Source organism: Monodon monoceros, unplaced genomic scaffold (assembly GCF_005190385.1).
Source record: "Monodon monoceros isolate NGI ecotype Baffin Bay Population unplaced genomic scaffold, NGI_Narwhal_1 Super_Scaffold_21, whole genome shotgun sequence".
NCBI lineage: Eukaryota > Metazoa > Chordata > Mammalia > Artiodactyla > Monodontidae > Monodon > Monodon monoceros.
Window position 1 is genome coordinate 58,895,368 of NW_021703778.1, and position 27,079 is coordinate 58,922,446.

General features: G+C 44.3%; 1 protein-coding gene across 1 annotated transcript in view; it reads right to left on the reverse strand.

Moving 5' to 3' along the window:
• Positions 1 to 18,339, reverse strand: part of RAB27A (RAB27A, member RAS oncogene family) — a 73,615-nt gene extending 55,276 nt beyond the window's left edge. Inside the window, exon 1 of the mRNA XM_029237932.1 lies at positions 18,243 to 18,339. The gene's annotated coding sequence lies outside the window, so the exon portion shown is untranslated. The remainder of the gene's footprint in view (positions 1 to 18,242) is intronic.
• Between the last annotated feature and the right edge of the window lie 8,740 nt (positions 18,340 to 27,079).

Genomic DNA, 27,079 nt, shown 5'->3' on the forward strand with positions numbered 1-27,079 from the left:
GCCTCCAGAGAAGCAGCAGCAATGCGAGCTCACCTCTCACGCAGCGCCCTCATCTCATCACCTCCCTACCCTCCACCTCCCACCGAACCCAGCCTCTGCTCTGCCAAGAGGGCAGGGCCCCGGCCACGCCACAGCAACACCGGGAGCGCCGGAGAAAGCAGGAAGGTGTCCTCTTGCAAAGACAGCCCCAGAGAACGATGGCTTCTGCAAAAATCAGCTTTTGTTTTTAATGGGCCTGTTCCATGACTCATCAGGTATCACATATGCTGCACCCTGGCTCAAGCTATAAATCAACCAAGTTCCTAGGGAGGAAGAAGGGAATGACAGCAAAAGAGAGACGAGAAACAGAGGGAAGTGGGGAGCATGTCCTCCGTGAGCACTCAGGTACTGAGGGACTGGAAAGGGCAGATGCTGAACCAGCGGCAGAGGCAGCCCTGGGCTCCCAGCCCTGCCAAACAGGCGCAGGTCCTGGTTCCCGTGGCGCTATCCTGCTGGCCGGTAAGGTTGCATCAGCATTCTCTTTCTACCACAGTTCCTGTCTTGTGGGCGGCAGCAGCAGCAAGAAAGAAGACAAAATGTTGTTTGTACTCTAATGGCTGCTGGGTCACTGAACACTGTGCCTGGAAAGAATAAAGGGAAAGTGGAAAGAGACAGAGAAACTAACCAAGGTGGAAGCAAACTCCTTTGGGATGTATTAACTACAACCTGGACATTCTATAGATGAAATGCCCTCATGAATAAACACTCCTCCCCAAAACTTTTTTTTTTTTGGTACTTAGAAGAATCTCAACAGAGAATGTCGGCTTTTTATCAAGTCTCTTTCTCATGGGCTTTTTTTTTTTTGCCACACCACGTAGCATGCAGGATCTAAGTTCCCCAACCAGGGATGGTCCCCTGCAGTGGAAGTGCAGAGCCCTAATCACTGGCCCACCAGGGAAGTCCCCCTCTCATCTGATTTCTGATGAGACTTTGGGTTCACTCCTAGGTGAAAGCATGAACTGTGACCAAGAAAAGAAAATGATGTACTGGGGTGGAAGTCAGGACACTGCCTTGGCTCTGACGCTCATCAGCCAAATGACTTGAGCACTTTGAAGCCTCAGTTTCTTCATTTGTGAAATGAGGAGGTCAGACTAGATGAATGTTAAGGGTCCTTCTACTCTCCTCACCTAGCTTGAGGGTGTTCCGGAGCAGGGCAGCCCTTCCAGGTGCCCTTGTGCCAAGATGCTGATTGTGTCTCCAGGGACACCCAACAGTGAAAGTGGCCACGACTCAATGGAAGAGATAAGTGAACGCACACTCACGAAGTTATATCCATACATATGATTAAACCAATGTTAGTGGGCAGAGACCATGTCTTATTTATCTTCACACACTCAACAGCCAACACAGTCTAGGCACCTGGCTTAATAAATACTTATTGCATGCACGTGGAGGCAAAGTGTGATGTAATGAAATCTTTCAAATTTATCTGTTATGAGTTGAATTGTGTTCCCCCAAAATTCATATGTTGAAGTCCTAACTCGCAGTACTTCATAACATGACCTGATTTGGAAGAGGGTCCTTAGAGAGGGTATCAAATGAAAAAGAGGTCATTAGGATGGGCCCTAATCCAATGTGACTGGTGTCCCTATAATAAGATTTCTGAACAGAGACACACAGAAAAGGAAGATGACAAGAAGAGACAGAGGGAGAAGACAGCCATATACAAGCCAAGGAGAGAGGCCTGGAACAGACCCTTCCTTCAGAGCCCCCAGAAGGAGCCAGCCCTGCCAACACGTTGATCTCAGACTTCTAGGCTCCAGGACTGAGACAAGAAATTTCTGTTATTTAAGCTACACAGTCTGTGACACTTTGTTATGGCAGTTCCAGCAAACTGGTACATATCTAAAAGTAGGGAGAATTGTATAATAAGATACCCCATCATACTCATCACCCAGATCTTTCATTCCTGCATACTATCACTAAGCACCTCTAAAATAGATGGACCTTTCCTCACAATGCTGTTTCCAAACATCACAAAATTAATAATTTGAAGGCAAATTTAACTGACAGAAGAAATACATCTTATACTAAAACACATGCTTATATAATTCTCCACTAGTGCTATTAACAATATTGAAAACAAAATCCCAATAAGCTTCAATTGTTGTGGATAAAATGCTCAGAGGATGAGCGAGACTCTTAGAGCAATTCAATTCCATAATCGGCTCTCTTATTCAACATATTATCTGAGAATAAAAGCCTCTGTTACTTTGTTAAAGTACAGAAAAGAAAGGAAGAATGCAGTCAGTATTCATACTCACTCTCTGGTAACTGAAAATGCACTTTTCAAACTAAACCCAAGAAATTTAGCAGATGTCTTGAAGTCTTTGTTTAAAAAAAAAATTAACATGTGCAGTGGCATTTTATGTTAAATTGCACATGTTTTAAGTACTTGAAAATTGGCATGGCAGAACTCTACCTCCCTCCCCACAACCAAAAAAAGGAAAAGCATACCTTGATAAAGTATAAATCGCTGGTTAATTTTCCTAAAACTTTAGAGACTGGCGTTCCCAATACTTCAACAATTAGACAACTTGGAATCACATGTCCTCTTCTAAAAAGTTACTTTTTGTCTAATACAAAGATGTGAAAGTCAGAATCGCCTACTTGTAAAAGTTTTTCAAAAGAGTCTTTTGAAAAGCAATTTGCTCCATCAACTTTCAAAATCAGGCATCTCTGTAAAAACCCACAATCCAGCTAATTAGTCTCAGCTGTTCGTCATATGGCCTGCAAACCAGTCAAGTGACTTTGCCCCTTTCAAGTTTTTACTAAAACCCAATCTCCTGGTCTCTCAGACAGAAGGTGGCTGTATTAACCGCCTTCCAACGTTAGAAGACTCACACTTCAACTTTTTCTTTTTCCCCCCAATCAAAAAATTAGATGTTTCTTGAAAAAACATCTTTAAAGGTACTGTGTTCTCAAGGCCCTGAAGGTTTATATTAATATTGTTTCTTTACAAACACAAGGCCTGATCCAAACAAACACCACGGGAGATCAGTGTTAAGTGGCAGAAGTGACGGGACTTCCTACACCTCTCACTCCGGCCTCCAGACTCATGAGGGAAACTCTCTACCGCGCGGTCCACCCAGATATCTTGCTGGCATCTTAAATTCAACATGCCCTGCCCTCCACTTACCTCCTGTGCTCTCCTCTCCAGACCCTGCTTCAGACCCTCCTCTCCTTCTGTGTCTTGAGTAACACAATCCGAACACACACCCAGCCAGACATCTGACTGGCCCTCAGTGGCTCCTCCCACTTCCATTAGCCACCAAGTTCTAGGGCTCTTCCCTCCTCTTGCTTTTATTCCAAGTGTTTATCATTTCTCATTGGATGGCTACAATCAACCACACGTTCGGTTTTCTGGCCCCCAACTGGGTCCCCCCACGGACCCATCCTCCACGCCTCAGCCAAAGTGATCTTTCCAAAAGGTAAGTGGGTGTCCATCACTGTCCTCTGCAAAGCCAGCCAACGGCTCCCCACCACCTCCGCAGTGGCATCCCCACTCCTTAGGCCTCTGCCTTCCTTGTCATCCCTGCCTCCTGACTCCAGCCACCACAACTAGTTGTAATTCTCTAAACCAGTGGTTTTCAAAATGGGAGAGCAGAGTCACCAGCAGCACCTGGGAAACTGTTAGAAATGCACATTCGTGGGTCCACCCCAGGCCTATGGGATCAGAAATTCTAAGGATGGGGGCGGCCAACAAGCCCTCCAGGTGATTCTGATACACTCCCCATAGGGCACCTGCTCTAAACTCACCCAGAGACTTAGTCCTTTGCTCCTTCTTCTGCCAGTAATGCTGCATTAGATGCCCCTTCTCTGTGCTCACTCTTCCTAGAACAGGTTAACCCTGTATGGTAATTATCCAATTTATTTCTTGCTGGTTGGTGAATATCTTCTTTTTTTCTTGGCCGTGCCGCATGGCCTATGGGGTCTTAGTTCCCCAACCAGGGATCAAACCCGTGCTCCCCTGCAGTGGAAGCAAGGAGTCTTAACCACTGGGCCGCCAGGGAAGTCCCTGAATATCTTGAAGACAGGAATTGTGTCTTATCTGACTCACCCGTCCCACAAATCACTAGCTGAAGACAAGCCTGTCACTGGGATAGATGCTGGGAGTAAAACGAATCACTCTATCCTTTGCCTCTAGGGGAAGCCACCCGCTCACTTTGACCACTCAAAGTGTGACTGAAGACTCCACCGATACAATCTACACAATCCCATCACCAACCTGAAATGTGAGCAACTGAAAACGCCTGAACATAACCAGTCTGACATCATCTGGTAAATGACACGGAATTTTCGGTTTATGTGGTTTATAAAGGAAAACTTATATACTCCTCTTTTCTCACAGCAACCTCTAGAATGTGAAGAATAATTTATTAAGGGAAAGTACCAAAATGTTTAAATCCCAGATTAAAATTCATTATAGTTAGCTTATTCTAAATTACAGTAGAAGCTGAGTAAAGTTTCATATTAGCACTTCTCAGCCTTCAGGGTTCTTAGGAATCTTAGGATTTTGTTAAAATGCTAATTCTGATTCAATAGGTCTGGGTAGGGCCCAGGATTCTGCATTTCTAAGGAGCACCCAGGTGACACCCAGGTAACAATGATGCTCCTAGTCCTAGAACGACACTTTCAGTAGCAAGTAAAACTTCAACAACCCCATTTTTCATAGAACTATAAGTCTTAGAGCAATACAACCTTTTTTTAGACCACTTTGCAGTGAAAGCTTTCTCAAATGTATTTCAGGCTTCAGGATACAGATGGCACACTAAATACATTTAGTTCTATTACCTCCCCAAATCTCACTAGTATAACAAGGAAGAGAATTTTATTTCTTATAGACATAAACTTACAAAAACAAAGAGAACGTAAGTGGAAACAACAGGAAGAAAATGTTGGAAGCTAGAAAGTATCGAATAGATGAACAAGAGGTAATCGATTAGCAGACACAGGAAAGCAGACTCTTTACCTGCCGTTAGAGAAAGCCAACAAGCAACTCATCACAGAATCTCCAGAAAGGCTTAGGCAGTTGGGGCCCCAAACACCTCTGAGGGAGGGGAGAGGGTAAAGTGGGGCTAAAAATGGTGGAAGTCTGTTTACACCCCAAGCCCCACCCTTGCCATCCTTGTGACTCCTCCAGGTCTGGCAGTAGTCGAAGGTTTACTCTCTGGAGAGAGTAAAACGCCGAGTACCAGACTCTCAGAGGGTCTCTGAGTCATACCAGCTTCAGTGGAGGCAGGGGGAGGCACTGAGAAGTTGCTAAGCATGAAGACACCTCCACCCTCACCTACACACTGGACTTCCAGAAGGCAGGCATCCTCCACAGGCAGGTGGGTTCAAATGGTCTTCTCGGGAGAATGTGCCCAACCCAGGAGGGACGCTGAAAGATACAAAGGAGCCCATGACATGTCAATCTAGCTAAAACTCTGATGTACCTGTCGGGAGAAGGAGGAGATGGAAATGGTATACGTGTGTGGTAGGGGTATGCGTGGAAAAACAAGCTAAAACTCTCTTCTTCCATAGTAAAGCATCAACAGATAATGCCTCAAACTGAAAAACCGGCCATAGAAATATAAGTACGTCATTTAGAGACGGGATATAATGACCAGCAAGAGTCAATTCATTGCAAGAACTGAAAGCAGTTGACTCTGGGGAGCAGGAAATGAACTGGGGGCGGGGACTCAGATGGCTTCTCCTAACAGGCCTTGTAGAACTATGCCCTGATAAAATCTTTAAAATTAATTAATACAAAATGAAATGTAATGCCCAAGCTTAAATTTTTTTTTTTTGGATGAGTCAGGCCATCACAATAAACACCTCTGATGTGTGCTACATCCTCAGGATCTAGGGTCTACACGGAAACAGGATGCTGAGGATCTGGGCCCTGGAGACAGGCTGCCTGGCTCTGAATCTCGGCTTTACCACTCACTGGCTGTGTGACCTTCAGCAAGTTACTTAACCTCTCTGTGCCTCAGTTTCCTCATCTGTGGAACCAGGATAATAACAGGATTATTTTGTAAAAATTGAATTATGTAATACCTATAAAGTGCTTAAAACAGTGTTTGGCACATAGTAAATGTTCAAAAGTAGCTATTCTTATTAAGGTATGTTTGCCCCTATAATAAAAGCCTCCTGACACTGTATTGATTTTGTCTTTTATTAGTTTACATTTCATTCTCCCTGTCCTCACCTTCTCTGTCAGTTAGCCAGCTGTCCCTCACCATAATAATCAGTGTGCCTTTCTAGGGTCACCCCTTCCCCCGCCAATGTGCAGCTTCTAATTGACAAGGCACATGGAAACCAAATAACCGAGATTAGAATTATGTATAAAATGGAGAAAAATGGGCACCACAAAATGTTCTGACGGTCTCTCTGTGGGGCAAATCTGCACATTTCCATATACGAGTCATCTATCTGACAATTCAGAACCCTTTGGGCTTACTTTCTACTTTCTAGGTCAGTGAGCTGGGTGACACTCGGGGAAACCAACCATCCCAGTTTACCTGGGACTGCGTTTTAGCACCGAAAGTCCTGCATACCTGGAAATCCCAGTCCCAGCACTGGTTAAATTACTTAACCCTTCTGAGCCTATTCCATCAGCTGTAAAATGAAGGATAATATTTACTTTGAAAGTCTACTGAGGATTAAGTGAGAGAATGTTCATATAATTCCCAACACATAGTAAGCTCTCAATAAATGATAGCTCTAGCTACTGGACTCAGTTACCTATCGTTATTACCAACTCTGATATCAGTGGCAAAATAAATTATCCTTAGAAACTTAACCTGTACCTTGGTTATTTTCTTACTGGAAAAATAATTAACCTTATATACAGTGGATCCCAGGAAGCTGAAATGTTTGCTTTCATGAATTTCCTTCCACCCTTTTCCTACACAATTTGTTTCAGGGACTAAGACTTGTTAAAGAAATGTAATATTTCAACAATGTTGACTTCTCCATGCATCTTTTCTACTACAGAAGCCCTGGGGTTCTTATGTTAGTACTTATGTTAGTAGTTGCTTCTAAACTTCTGGACAGAAATCAGCATTCCAACTCGCAAAGAAGGACATCAGACATCATACCTGAAATTCTTTTTTAATTTGCATCTCACTTTTTTCCTTCATAACGGCACCAAATCATTGTCTCCTAATGGATTAACAATTCATTCACTAAATATGTCCATTCTATGCCTGAAAAATAAGGGATCTTATCAACAAACAGATGAAATGTCATTCTGACCTCAAAAGCTGAAGGAAATTGCTCACATCAGGGCAGTCCACCAACACAAGGGCGAAGTTGCTATAAGAAAAGTTGCACGATTTGGGGTAGATAACTGAAAGGATCACAAGTTACTCAAAGCCAAGACATGGCCTGGGCACTCTAAGAGGCAGCAGAGAGCATGAACACCCAGGCATGTAAGAGACTTCTCTGTCCAGGCTCCCAAGCTCCCACCTCCCATGCTCATACTTCTTCTGCCAGTGTCCCCACCCAGTGCCCAAGGCCTGTGAGCAAAACACTGGCGAACCACAGAACCTCCGAGGAGCCTTGAGAGACATCTGGTCCAACTACTGAAGCAAGAGTGATTGGATCCAGGAGAGAACTTCTCCAAGTATGGTCTGATGCCCACTGGCAGCAGAATCACCTGGAGCACCTGAAGAAAATCCACCCAGTCCCCTGAAGGAGGATCTCTGAGAGGATGGCTAGGGAATGTGCATTTATAACAAGATTCCCAGAGGACTCCTGATTGTGCATAAAGAGGTTTGAGTGGAGACCACAGACAGCAAAACGCACAACCATCTCTGGGCAAATAACCCAGAGGGAAGACCACGTTTAACCTCCACCAACCTCAAGACTCCAAATCTGTAAAATAGGGATAATAATACCTACCTAGCAGGATGTTTGTGAGAATTAAATGAGACAACAAGTAATAGCTTCCAGCACAGAGCCTCACATGCAGCAGGTGTTCAACAAGTATTAACCCATCCCCCCCTTTCTTGTGTAGCAGTCTAATGAAGATCTATAACAAAAGTCCCTATTTTGAACAAACTTCACCAAGGAAAGCAGATGGCTAGCTTAAGTCCTGCATGTTAATGAGTCACCAACTAAAAGGCCGAGGCCAGCTTCTTTAACCAATGGTTGGGTTGTAAAAAGTACCTGTGATGGTGGTTCTCAAGCTTCAGTGGGCATCAGAATTATCTGGATGGCTTGAAAATACAGACTGCTGGGCCATCTCCAGAGTTCCAGAATCAGTAGTTCTGGGCCGGGGCTGAGAATCTGCCTTTCTAACAAGTTCCCAGATGGTGCCGGTGTTGCTGGTCCCAGAACCACACTTTGATCATCGCTCCACTAAAATCAGATTGTTCTGACAGTTTGTAATAAAAAAGGAAAACGATGCTACATGCATTTCCTGTTTGACACCAGACTGGTTAGTTACATGTCAATAAAGAAAAAAGTAATAAACCCACAACTTCCAAGGCTGTGCCACCTCTGTCCCTGAGACTCTTTCTCACTACATTTTTCAAAAGGCGCAGAGAAAGCTGGGAGATTTGAGTGCCATCTCCCAGCTCCCCAGGTGGGTGCCCCTGAGTGAGACAGGGGATCTCTTTGAACCTCTCAGTGTATTCACCTGGGAACAGAAGTGGGCTCAGTCACTGGTTCCCAAACCTGGCTGTGCACCATCCATCACTACAGCAGCATTTTAGATAAAACATGGATTCCCCAGCCTTAATGCCAAGAAGAGCAAATTAAAATCTCCAAAGGAGAGACTGAAAAACGTGTGGTTTTGCATGTGTATTTTTTTTAGGGTTTTTTTTTTTTTTTTTTTGATATTTATTTGGCTGCACCGGGTCTTAGTTGTGGCACACGGGATCTTTGTTGCCGTGTGCGGGATCTTTAGTTGCAGCATGTGGGATCTAGTTCCCTGACCAGGGATCAAACCCAGGTCCCCTGCATTGGGAGCACAGAGTGTTAGCCACTGGACCGCCAAGAAAGTCCCTGCGTGAGTATGTTTTAAATAAAAGTTCCCTGTGTGATTTTCATGGGCAGCCAGTTTTGAGGAACCATTCCCATGGTGATCTTACAGGCCCCATCCAGCACTAAAGTTCTTGGACCTGTTTGATTTCTAAGTCCCTGTGTCTGAGTCTGTGCTTACCAAGTACCCTTGTCCTTTTACATTTGCTTCCCACAGAGTTTTTACCAGAGGAAGTGAGTACATTCATCTTCAAAGAAAGGAATCTAGTCTGCTTAACAGTTGCACTTTTCTCATGTATCAAACTGGCATTCCAGTTTTAGTTCAAAAAATAAAGTCCAGGACTTCCCCGGTGGAGCAGTCGTTGAGTCCTCCTGCCAATGCGGGGACACAGGTTCGAGCCCTGGTCCAGGAAGATCCCACATGCTGCGGAGCAACTAAGCCCGTGCACCACAACTACTGAGCCTGCGCTCTAGAGCCCATGTGCCACAACTACTGAAGCCTGGGCGCCTAGAGCCCATACTCTGCAGCAAGAGAAGCCACCACAATGAGAAGCCCGCGAACTGCAAGGAAGATTAGCCCCCACTCGCCACAACTAGAGAAAGCCCGCACACAGCAACGAAGACCCAACGCAGTCAACAATTAATTAATTAATTAATTTTTTAAAAAGGAAACAAGTTTAAAAAATAAATAAATAAAGCTCAATGTAGGAAAAAATAGGAATTACATAGGACAATCTGTCAGGCAATCTTCTCTAACACCAACTCCCTAGTTACTGTATCATTCATTTATTACCTTAGCATCTACCATGTGCCAGGCATTATTCTAGGTGCTAAGCATAGAGAGTTCACAAAACAGAAAAAGTCCCTGCTCTCATAGACAGAACAATTCAGTAGGAAGACACAGACAGTAATAAGTGAAGATAGAGATAAAATAATTTCAAAGAGTACTAAGTCCTGTGAAGACAATAGTGTAATAATAGGGTAGAGACTGACTAGAGACTACTTTCAACAGAGTGATCAGGGATTACTCTGCTGCAAGGGACCAGCCAGGTGAGGATCTAGAGGAAAGAATTATAGGCAAGTATAAAGGCTCTGAGGAAGGAAAGAACTTGGCATTTTTAAGGAACAGAAAGGAAGTAGATAAGGCTGAAAGATGGAGGCACAGGGATGAACTGAGGTCAAAGAGGTCAACAGGGCTCAGATCACGGAGACTCTTCCAGACCAGTTAGAACATTTGGATTTTACACCAACTGCAATGGGAAGTGACTGAGGAATTTTTTTTTTTTTTTGCGGTATGCGGGCCTCTCACTGTTGTGGCCTCTCCCGTTGCGGAGCACAGGCTCCGGACGCACAGGCTCAGCGGCCATGGCTCACGGGCCCAGCCGCTCCGCGGCATGTGGGATCCTGCCGGACCGGGGCACGAACCCATGTCCCCTGCATCGGCAGGCAGACTCTCAACCACTGCGCCACCAGGGAAGGCCCGACTGAGGAATTTTAAACAGAAGAAGGATATGATCTGATTTACATTGTTTAAAGATCACTGGCTTTGTGTGAGGAATGGGTTATGGGTGGCACAGAACGGGACCAGAAAAGCAGCAGGGACTTCCCTGGTGGTCCAGCGGTTAAGACTCCACGCTTGCACAGCAGGGGGTGCAGGTTTGACCCCGGGCTGGGGAACTAAGATCCCACATGCTGCATGGTGTGGCCAAAAAAAAAAAAAAAAAGAAGAAGAAGAAAAGCAATAGTACAGGCAAAAAAATGATGGTGGCCTTTAACTGGCAGCTGGCACACAGCCATAGCAGACAGATATTTCTGGACTGCTTTAACATAGGGGAAAATCATTAATATACTTGCTTCAATTCCTGTGATATTTCAGAAGAGTTCAAGGAAGAGACACTGCTGATTACAATTAAGAAACATTTGCACAGGGGCATAGAAAGAACCAGCAGACCTGTCTTCTAGAACCGTCTCTGCCATCAATTTGTCATGTGACCTTGGGGACCGCTCTGAACCTCTGAGGTGGAGGGGAGGCTGGGCCCCCTTGTTTCTAAGGTGCCTACCAGCCCTTAAATTACACGATGTCGTAAGTGTAACAAGTGAGGTTTCCTTATCTGGGGGGCAAAATGGGCTGCTGACTCAGGGTTGGGGTTTTTGCTGTTGACTTTTAATCTCTCAGAGAGGCTCTAGCTAAGCAGGAAATGGGGTGTTAGTGAAGAAACTGGCCAGTCCTACTATTTCCTTGGGAATCTCTGAGGTCTGTGGCACCTCTGGCACAAGGGTACGGTGGCCAGCTGGGAATCTGTGAAGCAGACACTCCCGGGAAGCTGAGAGCTCGTCAGGCCGAGGGACTGAGGGCCCCATCTCTGAGGAATTCAGGGACCAAGCCTTCAGTCACAGCACTCCCTGCGGCCCTTCTGGCAGCCTTCCACCTGCGCTGAGTCACACGGCAGCCAGGCCCTGCCACCCGGCTCTCACTTCCTACTGGCAGGCTCTCCCCACACCATCCACTCCCCTCAAATGGTCCACCTGGCACCTTGGTGAGGACCTCACTCCATGATCCCTGAGGGCAGGGTTCTCAGTCCCAACTGCCCACCAGCATCCCTGGTGGGGATTAAAAACTATGTACACATATAGATGCCTGGGTCCTACTTCACATTTAATGACTTAGAATTGGGGTGAGGGAGAGGTTAGAAAGGCAAGAGTGGTGGAGTTAGGCTTAGTTAACTTTACATGATGGAGAGAATGTGGAACTCAGGAAACCGCACACCAGAGAGGTTCAACGATGTGTCTAACGCAGGGTTTCTCAGCCTTGGCCCTACTGACATGGTGGGCAGGACTGACCCTTTGCCATGAGGGGCTGTCCTGTGCATTGTGGGATGTTTAGAGGCGCCCCTGGTCTCTACCCACTAAATGCCAGCAATAGCTCCCCAGGTGTGACAACCAGATGTGTCTCTAGACACTGCCCAGTGCCCTCTGCGGGAGGAGCGAGTCGGAACCAGCCCAACTGAGAACGCTGGTGTAATATCACTTAGTTAATTATTGGCAGTGTTAGAAGCTAAAAACCAATCCACTAATTCCTGCCTGTGTTGGTTCCTCCACATTCCAGCAGGAGCTGTGGAACACAGGGATGAGTCACTCCCTGAGGAAATACCACAACCCACTTCACGGCCCTCTGTGCCTAAGCAGAGTGGGGGCAATGGAGAACTGACCTTGTCCCTGACGAAGGAAGCCCAGCCTGGAACAGCCAGCAGCTTGTTTGGCCACATTTGGTCTCCAGTATCTGACTAGAAGGACGATACCTTATCTTTTCAAGGGCTGCTAGACCTTTTTACTCATGCCTGGGGTTGCTCCCTTGCAGTGGTGAGATTCATTATGAAAATGATTCACACACTGCAGGAAACAAAGAAATCCCGACCACAACCATGGATTATATTTTAAAATTCTCAGGTGTATGTCTCATTCCTTCCTTCCCGTGTTAGGGCTAGTACAGCAAGAATTTAAACAATACCTTACCATAAGCTTTATTAGCTGACTGAGACCCTGCCTTTGTTGCAAATGATACAAATATACAGGAGATAAGTAACCAGCCATACTCAGATTAGACTTGACCAGCTGCCCATGAGGTGGGATCAGAGCAAGATAGATGAGCAGCAGTTAGTTAAGAACGAACAGATTTTTCAGTCTCTTGGCAACCAATTTTATTGTTATGCTTTGACCTGGCAGCTGGTAAGGCTTTATATGAATTAATCAACAAAGCTATGAAAAAACAGGGTTAGCGGCTCTGAAATATGGTATTCTCGTGGCAGTCAGAGGAAGCATATTCGTTTTCAAGACTGCTTTCTCAAATAAGTACAAATAACTTTTAAACAGTAAGAAAATAACCCAGTGTTTCAAAAGGACACATCTCTAAATAGGAAGTCACATATACCTATCTACTGCATTGGTCCTTACCATGTAGCTTCCATATTTATTCTACCAAAATACAAAAGGATACGGAGTATCAAAGGAATAGGCCACACAAAGCAAGTGACTTACCGTGAGACAGTACTTGTGGCTGTGGAGTTATTCTCAGCAAGTCCTCCTAAATCAAAGCATCTTACAATGAACACTCAAAGGTGACAAAAATATTAACCAGACCTTAAAAGGAATAAAAACACATGGAAAGACAGGCTTTCTGGCTTCCTGGCATCACCACAGAAATACAACCTATGGTGGCTCTAAACAGTCCTATGGTTCTCAGAGAAAAGACAAGGGTATCCGTGAGGATGGCTTTGCCTGCCACATAACGGATCTAGGGACTGGAAGGACAGCAGGAGAATGGAGCGATCATGGGAGGGTGGCAAAAGAAGTGATTAAAGGTCAGCACAAAAACATAAGCAACTTACACATGATCTCTTAAGGGAAGACATTATGTAGGAGACCAACCACTGGACCCAGAGTTCCGGTTCTGGCTCTGCTACTAACTGTGTGATCTTAGAAAATCACTTAACATCTCTGGATAAAAATTTCCTTAACTACCAAACACTAGAGTAAGATAATCTTCTACTTCCTTCTAGTTCTAATACTCCTTGAGTTTACAAGCCCTCTCCTTCCTTAAGATGGACACATGTGCAATCAGCAAAGTGAGCCATAGCTCAGTCGTTCTTTGGACATTATCATGATCAATGCATTCCCTGTGCATAAACCTAGGTTTACCAAACCAGCATTACCAGATTAGATTCAAGACACCAGTTGATTTTGCCTTTCATAAAAACAACTAATTTTTTAGCATAAGTATGTCCCAAATATTGCATGGGACATACTTATAGTAAAATATTAGTTGCTGGTCATCCAAAATGCAAATTTCTTTTTTTTTTCCAATTTGCTAAATCTGGCACCCTACCTCTGACCCCACGTTAAAAGTTCAATTTCAAGACTCAAAAGTCCGATTTCATATTTGTGGGTGGTGCCAAGCGTGGCTGAGGCACCAAATGGGAGGCCTTCTCATGGGTAACATACAAAGAGGCAAAAAACAAAACAAAAACAGGCAAGGAAGAATAACTTTCAACATTTCTTTTGAGTAAGTGAGGCATCAAGTTTTCTTTAACAGTAAATGAAATATGAGTGTTAGTAGACCTCAATCATACAAGAAAAACAATGTGGTGTGCTGCACAACCAGACAGGAGGCCAAAACGAGCTGGATGCTCACAGCTCCACACCTCTCACCCTCTGGACATAAAGTTAATTACAAACGCTTTATCTCTTCCTCCAACTCAGTGCTCACGGTCTGCTCCCAAGATAATCAGCTTAAGGGAAACCAGACCATAAACTGGAACTTCCTGACCAAGAGGCAGAGGAATAAATATGATCCAAGCAAAACCTGCACACAGTATAAAAAGCGAAGGCAGTGAAAGGGAAAAATTCCTCTCTTCAGAAGGCAATCTTGTTCTAACAATGGCAAGACAATCTTGCTGCCTAGGGGATCACATTTTTTTTTTTTATTGTGGGCCAGCTTTATTGAGGCATAATTGACATATAAAATTTTAAGATGTTTAAAGTGTATATCATGGTGATTTGATATACATATACATTGTGAGAGGGATTCTCCCACCCATCCAGTTAATTACGGACTCACACTTTAAATATGTGAGCCCTGTTTGGTTTTTCAGGTGGTATCAAGCCTATCATAATTTATTAGAGAGAAAAATATATATATATATTCCATGTACGTAAAAATAATCCTTTTTCATAGTTTGTAGTGAAGATATAGACAGGGCACATTCCAAGATAAGTTTAAATAACGATGGAAGGCTAGTTCAGTTTTCAAAATAACACAGAAGATTGATTACTGTGCTGTCTGGGCCAGTTAATTCAATTCTCACTGAGAGAGGTCCGCAGGAAACCCCTCTCAACTGTTGCCAATATTGCTCTATCAGGAGCAGCAGGATGAGGTGGACTGAGACCAGATACTTATATCTATACACTAAGAAAAATTAAATATATGGACTAGAGGTTTCTAATGAGGAAAACAAATCCAAGTTTATTCATTAACTTATGGGTACATTCAGCAAGAGTTTATTGAACACTTCTTTTTTTGTCTAAGGCCACGTACACATAATCAGCTGACAGCCTAAAGTCGTCACGTCATTAAAGGCCAAAATGAGTCTCAGAACTGGCAATTTCAGTTAGAAGTCAGAAAAAGATTAAATTCACTGTACTGCAAAATATTCATTAGGAAATGAAATTCCATTTTCTCAAATTTCCAAGGGATTTCACTCTCTCCCTAGATCAGCACAAGAGACCGAATCACTGGAGACACATGCTGAATGCCCCCACCCAGAGAAGAGGTCTCCCCACTGCCACGGTGGGAAGGACCCAAAGTCCTCACCTTTCTGCTTGTTTGACCTTTCCCTTTCCAAGGAGGGTAAGGCCATTATCTTGAGGAAAATAGGAGAATAGAAGAGGAGAGATTTAGGAGTTGTGGTATAGCTATGGACATTGCTTCTCGGATAAAGTGGGAAGAAGAGTGAGAAAGAAATAGCAGAGTGATCCCCATTTCTCAGCCTCTCATTCCCTTTTCATTCACTCAACATGATTTTTTAGGGCTTAATATGTGCCAGAAACCATTCTAGGTGCTATGCCCACCATAGTGAACAAGACAAATTCCTGACCTTCATGGAGCTTGTATTCCACCAATAGGAGATAGATGTCGTGTACAACATCTGTGTGTGTGTGTGTGTGTGTGTGTGTGTGTGATGACAGTAAGTGCTATAAATACTCTAAAGAAAAATAAGGCAAGGGAAAGGGGAAGAAAATGATGGGGCAGGGCGGGGGTGGGGGGTGAAGGATGCTATTTTAGATGGGATGGTACAAGAAGGCATCTCTAAAGAAATGACTTTTGACTTGAAAGAAATGAGTGAGTAAGCTGTGCAGACATCTGAAGGAAGAACATTCCAGGCAGAGGAAACAGCAAATACAAAGGTCCTGAGGCGTGGCTGAAGCAGAGTGTGAAAAGAGGGGAGTGATAGAAGATGAAGCCCCCCACACCATGTAAGGGGACTGCAGGCCACAGTAAGGACTTTGGTTTCCTTCTGAGATAAAAAGCCACTGGAGAGCTTTGAGCACCGGAGTGAGAGACATAATTGACTCTGGCTGCTGCGTTGAGAACAGACTGTAGAGTGGTGAGGGTGGAAGCAGAGTGGCCCTGTAGGAGGCTTTTGAGTAATCCAGGCGACAGAAGTGAAAGGAACTTGGTGGAAGCAGGGGAAACTGTGGAAATTTCCTATCCTAGGTATAGACTCAAAATAGAACCAATGAGATCTGCTGAGGGACTAGATGTGGAGTGTGAGAGAAAGAAAAGAATCAGGGGTGACCCTGGGGTGTTTAGCCTGAGCACCTGGAAGAGTGAAGTTGCCATTAACGGAGACAGGTGAGACTAAGCGAAAGCGGGTTTGGAAGAGGAAAATCAAGAGTCTGGTTCCTAGAGACTGTTGCCCACTTCAAGACCCTTAGATCTCTTTTAAAACCAAGGCAACAGAAATTGAGAAGCTGATCTTAAATTTCATATGGAAATTCAGGGAACCCAGAATAGCCAGAACAGTCTCAAAACAGAAAAGCAAAGTGGGAGGACTCACACTTCCCGATCTCAAAACTCACCATGTACATAGCTAATAAAGAGGCAAGTATGATACTAGCATAAGGATAGACATACAGATCAGTGGAGTAGAACTGAGAGTCTAGAAATAAACCCTCACATTTACAGTCAATTTATTTTCAACACAGGCACCAACAGCATTCAAAGGGGAAAAAATAATCTTTTCAACAAATGGTGCTGGGAGAACTGGATGTCCATATGCAAAAAAATTAAGTTAGACCCCGTACCACACACCATATAGAAAAATTAACTTAAAGTGAGTCAAAGATTGAAATGTAAGAGCTAAAACTATACAACTCTTTGAAGAAAACATAGGCATAAATCTTCATGGCTTTGGATTTAGCAATGGTTTTTTAGATTTGACACCAAAAGCAGAGCAACAGAAGAAAAAATAAATTAATTGTACTTCATCAAAGTTAAAAATCAAGGCAGGCCATGGAAGTTAAGGAAGTGAGGGAGTAAGGAAGAAAGAATAAAGGAAAGGAAGAAAGTAGGAATGAAAACTAACATAAAATATAGAAAAGAATGATGGTCAGTCAAGTCTTTCCAGCACTACATTAACCTTTCTTCATTTGTAACCATCTGCAGAAATTCTGTTTTCCAGACTGTGTTTTCCCCCTAAAGCAAGTTTCTAAGAAGGTTAAAATAAATAAATAAATGGAACAAGAACAGTGAAGCACCAAGTTATATCACCAATAATTATAGAAAATTTATACAGCAAAACACTACTCCCCTTCTCAACATCTGAATGATGAGCTGACCCAAAAGTGATAATCCATCCAGTAGGAAAAAATAGCTGTTAGCCCATAGAGGTAAGAAAGAGGACCCCCTGGCAGGAGATTAGGAAGTCATGTGGCCCGCAGGAGCCGAAATGCTGGGAAGGTGAAGTCAAGGGCTCACAGGCTTTCCTTCACTTCAGGCCTGACTTTGCTTAATCGGTGACCTACTGGGACAGAGACAAAAGCTTTGGCAATAGTTACCAAACGAGTCATCACACCAGCCCTACCACCAGTCAAGACCCGAGAGCCTGGCTGCCTGGTAGGGTTTTCTGTCTGATTGGCAGGGAAAGAGAGAACCCTCTCCCACCCATGCAGTTTGCCCTTCCAGACCCTCACCAGCAAAGGTGTCAAGATGTTAAATCATTCAACCGACAACAAAGGGAGGGAGGAAAGAACGGCGGGGGGTTGGGGGGCGGAGGGGGGGCGTGCAGGAGGTCTGGGACCTTCCTCCTCTCCTGCCAGAGAAGTTTCCTTCCTCCCACCCCGAGATGGGGAGCCTCGCACCTGGATGCCGCCCGGAGGTGACCTCAGCCCCGTCCCAACCTGGGACTCCACCTAATCAGCACCTCGCCCAAGCTGACCCTCACCCCCGTCTCTGTCATCGTGGGGTCTGTGCTGAGGGCCTGGGAGAAGCAAAGCAGCTTTTCTGGTGGGCTCAGCCGCCCACAGGCGGGGAGAGAAGGAGCTGCAGCTCCACCCCCCGCCCCAGGGCCAGACCCTGCGCTCGCCCGCTCCGTCGCTCAGCCCCGCGGGGTGACTGGAGCCTCCAGGAGCCCCGGGCCTGAGCGCGCCTCCCCCGCCCGCGCCAGCCGCCTCACCTGCTTCGCCCGCGGTCCCCACGCCGCTCCTTCTGCGCGCGCCGCGTCCACCCGCTGACGGCCTTTTTTGGGTCCTCGGCGGGTATTTTCCGTCGGGCCCACATCACTTCCCGTAAAGGAGAGCGAGGTGGGGGCGGGACCTCCTCTCCATCCTCCACCTCCCGCTTCCTCCTGTCACCTCGGCGAGCACCCCCGCCCAACTCTGCGAGAGCGCTTTGCGGTCGCCCTCCCCGCGCGCCGCCCCCAGCCCCGCCGCCCCTGCCACGCAAAGGCCCCATTCGCCTATTTTTAATCCAAGTTGGGTCTCCCCTGCCGCTTCCCGGAAGGCGCGAAACCTTAGGGTGTTGTTTTCGTTCTGAGACACAGTGGTGACACAAACTGCCACGGGATCGGGCACTGCAAGGTATAGTTTGGTGCCTCTCGCCAAATCTGCTCCCCTAAAAGCCATTTTCTAAAGGTGTTTTCCAGGGCATCAGGTCGGCGTGTCCACCTTGTAGCCAGAGGTGCTGAGCGGCTGCAAAGTCAGCCCTGCCCGCGGTTCCTGAGGCCCGGGGGCGCTCCAGCTCACAGTGCCCCCTTGGTCCGGCTCCCCAGGGACCGGATCCGCGCTGGGCATCCGACTCTGCCACTGTCCATCCCGCCCCGCCAACTCCTCACTCAGGGGGCCTGGACATGGCCTTCCTGGAGTGAGAAAAAGCTCTGGGATTCTTGAAAATGACCGGGGGAAGGGGGGCGCGGGGGGAGAGTAGTAAATTCTGGCAGGAAAAAAATATATTTCTGGAAGGAAATGACAAACGGGGTCTCTACTCGTACAGTCTAGTTCAGATTATAAAATCGCTCTCAGTTAAATTTCCAAGTATTAGAGCAATTCGTTAAAAAAAAAAAAAAGTACAGTACTTGAAAGAATAGCCCCTGTACGGAGAAGTCTACGAGCCTTTGCTGCCCCCCAGCGGCTTCCTTCTCTCAGTGCCGACGGTTTTGTGTGGGCCGCTTGGACCTGTGGCTGTGAGGCAGGTTGGGGCCACCAGGTTCCCACTGAGAGCGAGCCGAACTCTCCTCCAGTGCCCTGGGGGTCTGAACAGTGGCTTTTGGGCCTGCCCCGTGGGCTTTCCGGGAAAGCACTTCTGAACCAAATAATTCTACTTCTAAGCAAAAGAAAATGACTGGAAGCCCTAGTCTACTGTCTCTTGCTATCTGTTCTATCTCACTGATTCTTCTTGCACCACAAATTCCAGCTGTCTCAGGGCGACCTGCCCAACTCCATCACTCTTTCAGTCTATAACTACTTACAGTTTGCACTACAGTACAATTAGCTTCTCAGATTCACATATAGGATGAACCATATGAAACTGCCAAATATTGAATATACATTCAATTTAATAGTTCTAAATATAACACAGTGATCTCAAAGTTAGGGATAACAGATTTCACCATAGGGTGATGCTTTCAAGGGATGTTTCCCAGGGAAGAGAAAGGCCATCAAACTGTTGTTGATGGAGGTTAGGACAGGAAAAGTAGCCCGATATTCATGTGTAGAGGAAGTCTTAGGAGTCACTGATCAGCTAAGATCTGGGGGGCCAACAATGCAGCAACCGCTAATGGCTCATATAAGGAGAGCTCCCCCTTCAGCCCTCCCCACTCCTGCAGGGCTGTCACCAGGAGTTTACCAGGCAGGAGATCAGAAAATAGCGATGCTGTGGCCCATTTGTCGTCACCCATTCATTCATTTCACTCAGTGAGTCAAGCACTGTGTTAGGTACTGGAGAGGCAATAGTGAACGAGGTAAATTGGTCCCTGCCCTCAGGGATCCTGCCCTCAGAGAAACCAAGTTAACTCCAGTGCAGTGAGATACGATCCTTGATAAGGGAAGTTAAAGAGTGTAACTGGAACACAGATAAGTGACACCAAGTCAAGACTTCCCAGAGATAATGATGTATAGATTCAGAAGGATGAATAAGAGGGGAAAAGTGAGAGAGGAGAGAATTTTAGGAAAGAGAGCAGAGGAATGGTCTGGAGGCAAAAAGAGAGAATGAGATATTGGAGCAACTGAAAGATGTTCGGAAAAGCTGAAAAACTGAGTGGAAGGAAGCAATCAAAGAAACTGCAGAAATGAGCAGAGGCTGGAACATGAAGAACCCTGGAATGCTTATATTAGCTAACATTTATTGACCATTTACTCTGAATCAGCCCATATGCTAAGAACTTTACATGTATCACCTCATTTACATCTCACAACTGCCCTATAAAATAAGCACTATTCTTGTCCCCATATTACAGATGAGAAAACTGAGCCTTAAAGGGATTAAGCAACCTAAGTTCATATACCTAATAAGTGGCAAAGCCAGGACCAGAACTTAGAACCCATTTTCTTTCTTTCCTTTTTTTTTTTTTTTTTTTGCGGTACACGGGCCTCTCACTGCTGCGGCCTCTCCTGTTGCGGAGCACAGGCTCCGGACCCGCAGGCTCAGCGGCCATGGCTCACGGGCCCAGCCGCTCTGCGGCATGTGGGATCTTCCCGAACCGGGGCACGAACCCGTGTCCCCTGCATCGGCAGGTGGACTCTCAACCACTGTGCCACCAGGAAAGCCCTGAACCCATTTTCTTAATGGCTATAAGGCGAAGAATGGGCTGGGAAGGCCAATTAGCATGCTGAAGTCCAAGTGAGGGATATCTGGTTTAAGGCAGTGGCTCTGAGGATGAAGATGAATGGACAGATTTGAGATACTTAAGAGAGTGAATCAAGAAGACTTTGTTAGGGACTTCCCTGGTGGCGCAGTGGTTAAGAATCCACCTGCCAACGCAGGGGACACGGGTTCAATCTCTGGTCCAGGAAGATCCCACATGCCGCGGAGCAACTAAGTCCATGCGCCACAACTACTGAAGCCCGCGCGCCTAGACCCTGTGCTCTGCTGCAAGAGAAGCCACCGCAGTGAGAAGCCCATGCACCACAACGAAGAGTAGCCCCCCGCTCGCCGCAACTAGAGAAAGCCCATGTGCAGCAACGAAGACCCAGCACAGCCAAAAATAAAAATTAATTAATTAATTAAAAAAAAAAGAGGAAGACTTTGCTGTAGGGGGTGAAGAAGAGGGAGGAATCCATGGAGACGCCCAGATTTCTGGTTTGGGCAACTAGGAAACCCTTGAGCAAAAGGAAGAAAGCAACAGGGAAGGAGAGTGAAATAGGCAATAATAAACAAGTTTAGGACATTTCAACTCTGACATACCAGCACCAGCAGAACATCCAAGTGAAACTGTTCAGTATGTAGTTGAATAAGTTGGTCTGAAGCACAGAAGACGTGAACTGGAGCTATTACCAAGGGGACTCAAAGACATGAGAGGCTAGTCTAGAAAATGTGCTGAGAGGGCAAAGAGGGGGCTTGGTGCAGAACCCAGAGGATCACTCAGTATTTAAGGCATTGGCAGAGGAAATCCAAAAAGGAATTTGAGAAAAGTGTGTCCAGAGGAAAACAAAGAGAGAAAGTTATTACAGAAACTAAGTATATTAAACCCATCTCGTGCACCAGTTCAAAATCCTCCCCACACCACTTCTTACTCCAGCCACAGAACTGGTCACAGTATACCTCTTGCTTCCAGCTCTGGAGCTTCTCTGACACTGCAGGCTGCTGCTTGAAACATGCAGAGTCCCAGCTCCAGTTACATTAATAGGATTGAAATGGGAGGTATCAGTACAAACTCATGATTTTTAATATGGAGAAATAGAGTTATGTGTAGATATGTATTAAGTATATATTTTCCAGCTCCATCTGCTAAGAGGTCCTAGAAGCAAGTATATCATAGTAGCTATGAACACACTTAGCACTCAGATCTTGATTTCTAAATACCCTTTTCCAATAAAAGGAACCAAAGACATGATCTTTTATATATAAAATCCTACAGAATCTACTAAAAAACTATTAGCGCTAATAAATGAAATATGCAAAGATGCAGGATGCAAGATCAATACACAAAAATCAGTTGTATTTCTATACACTGGGAATGAACAATCAAAAAAGGAACTTTTTTTTAAAATCCCATTTATAATAGCAACAAAAAGAATAAAATACTTAGGAGATGCAGGATTTATACACTAAAAACTACAGAACGCTACTGCAAGAAATTAAAGAGGACTTAAATAAATGAAAAGATATACCATGTTGTTGGATTGGAAGACATAATATTGTAAAGATGGCAATGCTCCCCAAAGCAATCTGTAGATTCAATGCAATCCCTATCGAATTCAACACTATTTTTGCAGAAAAGGAAAAGCTGATGCTAAAATTCACATGAAATTGCAAAGGACTCCAAATAGCCCCCAAAAAAATCCTGAAAAAGAATAAAGATAGGGATTCCTTTGTGGTGCAGCGGTTGAGAGTCCGCCTGCCGATGCACGGGACGCGGGTTCGTGCCCTGGTCCGGGGGGATCCCAGGTGCCGCGGAGCGGCTGGGCCCATGAGCCATGGCCGCTGGGCCTGCACGTCTGGAGCCTGTGCTCTGTGGCGGGAGAGGCCACAACAGTGAGAGGCCCGCGTACCGCAAAAAAAAAAAAAAGAATAAAGTTAATTCATACGTCCTGATTTCAAAACTTAATACAAAACTGCAGTAATCAAAACAGTGTGGTATTGGCATAAAGACAGAGATATAGATGAGTGGAATGGACTTGAGGGTCCAGAAATAAGCCCATAAATCTATAGCCAATTGATTTTCAAAAAGAGTACCAAGACCATTTGATGGGGAAAGAACAGTCTCTTCAACAAATGGTGCTGGGAGAATAGATATTCACATGTAAAAGAGTGAAGTTGGACCCTTTCCTCACACCATATATAAAAATTAACTCAAAATAGATCAAAGACCTAAATCATAAGAACTAAAACTATAAAACTCATAGAAGAAAACATAGGCAGAAATCTTCATGACCTTGGATCTGGCAATGGTTTCTTACATGTGATAGCATAAGCAGAAGCAACAAAAGAAAACTGTATTAGACAATCAAATTTTAAAATTTGTTCACATCAAAGGATACTCTCAAAAGAGTGAAAACACAATCCACAGAATGAGAGAAAATATTTGCAAACCATATATCTGATAAGAATATAGTATCAGAATATATAAAGAGCTCTTACAACTCAACCACAAAAAGACAATCTAATAAAAAAGCAGGCAAAGGACTAAAATAGACATCTCTCCAAAGAGGATATAAAAGTGGCCAACAACCACATGAAAATATGTTCAATGGCATTAGTCATTAGGGAAACACAAATCAAAACCATAATGAGATACCACTTCATACCCACTAGGTAGGCCATAACTTTAAAAAAAAAAAAGAAAAGACAAATAACAAGTGTTAGCGAGATATAGAGAAACTGGAACCTTTATACATTGCTGGAGGGAATGTAAAATGATGTAGTCACTTTGGGAAACAGTTTGGCAGTTCTTCAAAAAGTTAAACAGAGAATCGTCATATGTCCCAACAAGTTTATTCCTAGAAATATGCCAAAATTATTGAAAACAGGTATTCAAACAAATACTTGTACACAAATGTTCATAGCAGCACAACTCCAAAAGGTTCCAAAAGGTGGAAACAATCTAAACATCCATCAATGGATGAATGGATAAAGAAATTGTGGTATATCCATACAATGGAATATTACTTGGCCACAAAAAGGAGTGAGGCACTAATACATGTTACAACATGAATGAAACTTGAAAGTATACTAAGTAAAAGAAGCCAGTCACAGAAGGTCACATACTGTATGATTCTATTTAAATGAAACATCCAGAAAAGGTAAATCCATAGAGACAGAAAGCAGACTGGTTGCCAGGGCTGCAGGGAAGAGGAATAGAGAATGACTGTTTACATCATCCTTTTGGGGTGATGAAAATGTCCTGGAACTCGACAGAAGTGATAGTTTCACAACATTGTGAATGTACTAAATGCCACAGAATTGTATGCTTTAAAATGTGTTATGTGAATTTTGTTTCAATTTTTAAAGAAGAACCAAACTCCTAGAGTCAAAGCTTCATCTAAGAAAAGGATGAGCCAGAAAGTAAAGAAGTGCTCAGAGAATGACAAGGACATATCAAAAGGACACAGACCCATCTGGGGGAGGATTATTCCTCAGCTAAGAGCTTGCTTATTTTAACTAGGACTGTCAATATATTTTTGTTTATAAGCTACATTAACAAAACTTACCTTTCAAAAATGTCCACTGTGAATGTCAAAGTATATTCTTGAGTATTTTATACCTAGTTGTAAACTTTTTTAAGAAGTCTTATTTTACACTTGTTAAACTACAAAATTATTTTCAGAAAATGCTTAAACATTACATTTTATATTTGAAATAAACATTTATTAAAAAAGAATACAGGAGCCAGCTTGAAAGGACTCCAACCAGCCAAATCTGGGACAATTTGAACATGTAGTGATTGTCAGGGTTGTCTTCATGGGCATGGAACTAGAACTTGACACAGGGCCCTGCACTCAGAATTTTAATGCTCTGCAGTCACTGTCTTAAAATTCTTAATAATTTTACCTTTGAATTTGTGTTTTATAAGTGAAATCTGATGGCACAATGGAGGATGCTGGAGGCTTGAAGCCTCTGCAGACACATGGCTCTGACTCCTGCCACTGCCCACTCCTCACCCCCTGGTCCCCTGGGCCCTACCCAGCCTTGCATTCACTACCTTACTCCAGGGCAGTGACTAAGTCACCTTGGCTGGGGGAGGCTCACATTCCGCCATCACCTTCCACCCGGCCAGGAGCGTGGATGTGAGAGCAGAAGGGATCAGGGTTGAGCCCATGCCCCATGGCACCATGGGGCGGGCAAGAAGGCAGGTATCACTACCGTAGTCTGTTAGCACCACAGTACATTCTATGTGCCACTCAGCAGGGGGCTCCTGCCACCACCACCCAGGAATCAAGAGCACCCCAGCATGGAGGCTACAATCCCTGGGGGGTGCACATTCACCATGGGTTGGAGTGGTGGGTCCATGAGAAGAGGAGATTGACTTTCTCATCCTCACCCAGGGCTGTGCATCTTCATTCTGCACTAAGCCCCACAAATCATGTGGCTAGCACTGGTGACAGTAATAGAGTGTAACTCACTGAACAAAATAGGAATCTGTGAATCATACTGACAGATCATTTCTGCAGTATTCCTACCAAAACGGTATAACCTGAATCTGTCTAATCATGAGGAAGCATTAAACAAACCCAAATTAAGGGAAATTTTACAAAACAGACCGGTATTCTTTAAAAATTTCAAGATCATGAAAGGCAGTGACTAAGGAATGAGAATAAATGAAACCAAAGAATCATGACAACTAAACTCATATGTAATCGTGAATTAGTTCCCAGACCAGAAAAAAAATTTTGTCTTGCTCTAAAGGACATTAATGGGACTTGGTAGAATTTGGATAAAATCTGAGATGAGATAATAATATCCTATCAACCTTAACTTCCTGATTTTGATTATTATACTATAATTATAAATGAGAATATCCTTGTTTTTAGGAATTGCACACTGAATACTTAGGGGTAAAAGGGAATCACATGGGCAACTTATTGTTCTCAAAGGGTTTAGAAAAACAATGTGTGTGTGTGCATCGACATACACATATATAGAGATTAAAGCAACTGCAGTTAAATGTTAACATGTGTGGAATCTGGATAACAGGTATATGAAAATTCTTTGTACTATTTTTGCACTTTTTCTTTAAGTCTGAAATTATTTCAAAATAATATCTAAAAAGCTTTTAGAATTCTCTTCAGGAAATCCCATAGGATCAAGTTTAGTGGCCCCCTTGAAAATCTACCATTGTTTAGGCTTTCCCCCTTTAATTCTCTTATTCTCCCTATCTTGCCCTCCTGATCTTGGAGTTAGAATGGATTTGTGATGAGACTGCAGAACCACCACCTGATTATGTTACCTGGGAAGGCCCTGATGATACTCCTTTCACTGAGGCACTGGTGAGGAGGCCACTGACATCTCTGAAAAGCACAATGGTGGATGTCCTTTATGAGCTGAGACTGACAGAAGATGCTGCTGCAACAGGACTCCTGAGTATCAATTAGAAACAAAAGAATGTCCAAATGGCAAAGAACAGATGGCAGGCCATAAGTACTATAATGGGAAGCCAGGCTGGGGTGCAACCAGGGTGTCTTGACCCACAGAGATCTGTGATGGTGGCTTATAGGTCATGGTGTTCTGAAGGAAAAGATAGATGGGGTGTTTTTGTTTTCAGGAGAGAAGGGGTGTTTCTTGACTCAAATATTTTTTAAAGAAAATCAAGAACTAGTGAGCAGAAGGCTGTCAGTCTCCACAATGGCAATCATGGTCTTTCACCAGTTTCCTGATTTAAGTCATTTCACAGACTTAGAGCCAATGACTGAAGAAGCTGTATTCACCTGATGAAGATGAATACCACAAGAATTATACCAATGCCACAAGAATTATATCATAAACTTTCCTCTGCTCCTACCAAGAGACCAAGGCCTTCAACCAGGATAAATGTGCATTGGGGAAAGAGGAATTCAGACTTTGATGACTGCAAGATCTGAGTTGAAACTGGTACAAGGAGGCTCTAAATGCTACCACAGTCCCTCAGTTTAGAGTGGGGGCTTGTGGGGGTGATAAGATATGTGCACGTTTGGCCCAAATTTGTTTTACAGGACCCACTCTGTCATTCCATAGGATACATTCCATAGGATACATACATATACTCAGTAGCTGGCAGAAACCTCACACTGACCTTAAAGGAAGAGCCCCTGCCTTAGTCTGCGCAGACTGCTATTAAAAAAAAACACCATTAAATGAGTGGTTTAAAAAAACAGGTATTTT